Source organism: Halyomorpha halys, unplaced genomic scaffold, assembly GCF_000696795.3.
Source record: "Halyomorpha halys isolate HHAL.00 unplaced genomic scaffold, Hhal_1.1 Scaffold474.1, whole genome shotgun sequence".
NCBI classification, from domain to species: Eukaryota; Metazoa; Arthropoda; class Insecta; order Hemiptera; family Pentatomidae; genus Halyomorpha; species Halyomorpha halys.
In genome coordinates this window covers 1,342,246-1,345,643 of record NW_027108830.1, presented here as the reverse complement: position 1 = coordinate 1,345,643, position 3,398 = coordinate 1,342,246, and the positions used below count along the sequence as shown (strand labels likewise).

Below are 3,398 nucleotides of genomic sequence, written 5' to 3'. Positions count from 1 at the left end.
TATTTAATACCTTTTTTTAAATTAGATGCTTGGTTTAATTTTAAATGCGTTAAAATCCACACCTCTTTACTGATAAATAAATAATGAAAATAAAATGACAGCAATCAGTGAACTGTGAGTATTGAACCTTACGCAATCTTATTGAAAGTTATTCCGCTTGTATACATTGGGACCTGTCCGTTTCTTACTTCTTGTATCCGGAGTGTATGTTGATTTTTTAATATAATTAGTGTGGAACAAAGGGGGTTTAAAATGTGAGACCTTTCTGTCAAAAAACATGTATGTATATTTTCCCTTAAGTTCAAATATTAATTCCCTGAAGGGGCAATTAGGGTTAGTGTGTTAGCTTTAATGAAATTATTTGATTTGATAATATAATATAAAACAGAGCAGATCATCGTGGGGTCTCATAGGTAATGGAATAGTGGCTTATCTGGTGACGTCTTCGCCGCCGCAGTGACGTCATCTAGCCGTTTCCTGGTGCAGGTTCAGCGGTGGGCGGAATTGTGAGAACCATGAAATCGCTTCGTCCTGTGTTCGTGAAAGACGGTTACTTCTCCCTCAGAGGCTGGCCAGCGTGTCCTGGATTCTGGTGTGATAGTAGGGGCAGGCCGGGTCCTAGCTTGCATGATGCTTAGGCTGGGGCGGCATTGCAGTCGCAGCGTCTTCGCGGTCTTACGGTGTCCGCGGCAAGGGGAGGCATCAGAAAATGAGACCTCCGACCCCGACTTTGTACAAACTCAAAAAAGAACCAAAAAATTCGGATTATGTAAATCCGACATACTGCCCACCTAACTTTGGCTCAGCCGGATTTACAATAAAAAATGCACAGAGACAGGGAAGGCGGAGTCTGCCGTAAAGATGAAGGAAAAGAAATAATACGAAACTAGATCCAGGACTCGAAGGAAACAATAACAATATTGAACAACTTCGAAACAATAACAACTTTGAAACGAAAACGATTCATGCATAACATAAAAAAATAAAAAATAAACAAAAGTATACATAAATACGTATTCACGATCTTAAGAAATCTTTCTTGGTCGACGGAGGGTAACTTCCTACTAGTCCATGGAGAGGGGAGATTATGAAAAGCAAAAATATTTTTGTCTCTCAAGAAGGGTCAAAACCGCCGCCCACCCTGGAAAGCCTAGGTTTATCGATAGAAGGCTCAGTTGACGTTACATGCTGAGCGTGTGTTAGTGTAGAGCGGCGCGCGGGTGTGCTGAGCACTGTGAAAACAACGAGAGCTAGCCGTAAAGCTTTTGTGAAGTTGGGAGGAGTGAGAATGCGTCGGAATTATTGCTCTCCCGGTTATGACTGCGTGGGCGCTTACGTTTAGCAGAACCACGTTTGTCAGGTTTTTGGATGAAATTGCTCTGACACGAAGCTGTTACATCTTCCCGTATGAGGAGCGAGACGCCTGTGAACGAAGTGCTATCCGAGTAAGTCCCCATCATGACCTTGCCAAGTAACGTTGGCAGAAGGTATAGGTGACCATCCCCGAAGGCCATGGTGGAAGCACCAGTAACTAGGGGTGGATATAGGTTAACGCCGATGAGCAAGTCGGACCGGGAACACCGAAGGAAGAGTCAGCCAAAACGTGGTGCGATAAATCGGTAACTACACTTGAAGGAACCGGACGTCTCGGCATATCGGAAGCGAAGCGTTCGACCGCGCGGACCTTAAAGTTAGTTATATCCTCGTCGCGAGTTCGGTATTAACAAATGTGTACTGGCTGCCGGAATCGAGTAGTCGTGTCAGCAGCAAGGGGGGGGCATCAGAAGATGAGACCCCCGACCACGACTTTATAAAGAACCGAAAAATTATTATGTAAATCCGAAACCGCTCACTGTTATAGCGGAAAACCAAAGTTATCCACTTTGGTTTGGACCGTAGTAATCAATGGCTTGGATTTGGTGCATCACCTACACACTAAACATGTCCCAATAGTGAAGATAATCTATAATAAAAATTCCTAAAATGAATTTCGGAAAATTAAGAGTACTGACGAAATTCAGGACATTTTAAACAATGCAAATATAGTTAATTGTATATAAGCAAATATATTTAGTTGGGCTTGACACGTTATATGAATGAAGGAGGACAGAGTAATAAATTGAAAATTCTATATAAAATGATTGATGCTAAGAGGAAATCCCAATGACGTTGAGAGCACGAAGAGAGAAAAGATGAAGATGAGGAGATAAGAGAGAAAAAATGAAGATGAGGAGATGAAAGAGAAAAAATGAAGATGAGGAGATGAAAGAGAAAAGATGAAGATGAGAAGATGAAAGAGAAAAGATGAAGATGGGCGTAGGCTGAGGGGAGAGGGGGGGGGGAGCCGCGGCTAAGATGGTTGGACTTAGACATTTTTTATTATTTTGTAGAAATATTTCTTTTTAGAATAGTAATTTCCCTATAATATACTAAAATATAATTTAATTATTTCAAGGAATGATAGATTATTTCACGGTATCTTCTAAGAAATAATTGTAGTAAGTTAATAAATGAAAAACTTGAGAAAGTGCTTATCTCTCGAACGTAGAAGATATCTCATACCTTATATCACCTGTAAATACTTCAAACGAATTCTGCAAGTCACTCGAAATATGTTCACAAATTAAAACTAATGACCATAAAATAAAATATTAAAAAAAAAATCTATCAAATACGTACCAACAGCTTCCTTTCGATGACTACTGAACTGAAATGAAATAAAAATAATCTTTATTCTGGGAGCAAGCCCCCTAAGAACCAAAATTGTAAACATAAATAATCGCTTATGAGTCTTGATATATAAATATGAATTTAGAAAGGATTATTATTTCTTTAGGATTAGGATAGGAAAAAATCAAGGAAATATTTCCGTCGGAAAGATGGATAGAACCTCTGTAACTCAGTGTAATGGCCAAACATATGCGCGGGTCCCGGAATCCCCAAAATAAATCTTATAAGGCGCTTTAATTCTTCTCCGAGTTCACCTATAAACCAGGCAATAATAATCGAAATAGGGGAAAATAAGAGAGGAAATAACAAACTGGCGGTTTTTTAAAGGCTAGGATTAGCGGAATGTACGGAACAGAGGAAAATGACCAATGTAATGTTTTATTAGATACTTGAATGCTTACTTCACGATGGGTGTTCCAACATTTATAGCAGCCTTATGGAGTGGAAATGGATTGTTGTTGAGGAAAAATAAAGTATGATATGGAAGAGAATGTATGAAGTGGTTTTTTCTACACAGCGGCAACTTGTTTTCCTGGGCGCAAAGACAAATTCTATCAATGCTATTCTGCTGTTAACAATATACCACGATGGGATTGGCTTGTTAATAATTTTTGAGTATAATTATTTATATAATTAATTATTATAGTTATTATAAATATTTTCTAGCC

The 3,398-nt window shown here is 39.0% G+C and overlaps 1 long non-coding RNA gene across 1 annotated transcript in view; it reads right to left on the bottom strand.

Moving 5' to 3' along the window:
* LOC106683270 (uncharacterized) overlaps positions 1-3,169 on the bottom strand; it is a 35,795-nt gene extending 32,626 nt beyond the window's left edge. Inside the window, exons 1-2 of the long non-coding RNA XR_010843340.1 lie at positions 3,132-3,169; positions 2,680-2,707 (exon numbers count right to left, since the gene is read on the bottom strand). This is a non-coding gene — a long non-coding RNA (uncharacterized lncRNA). The remainder of the gene's footprint in view (positions 1-2,679; positions 2,708-3,131) is intronic.
* Between the last annotated feature and the right edge of the window lie 229 nt (positions 3,170-3,398).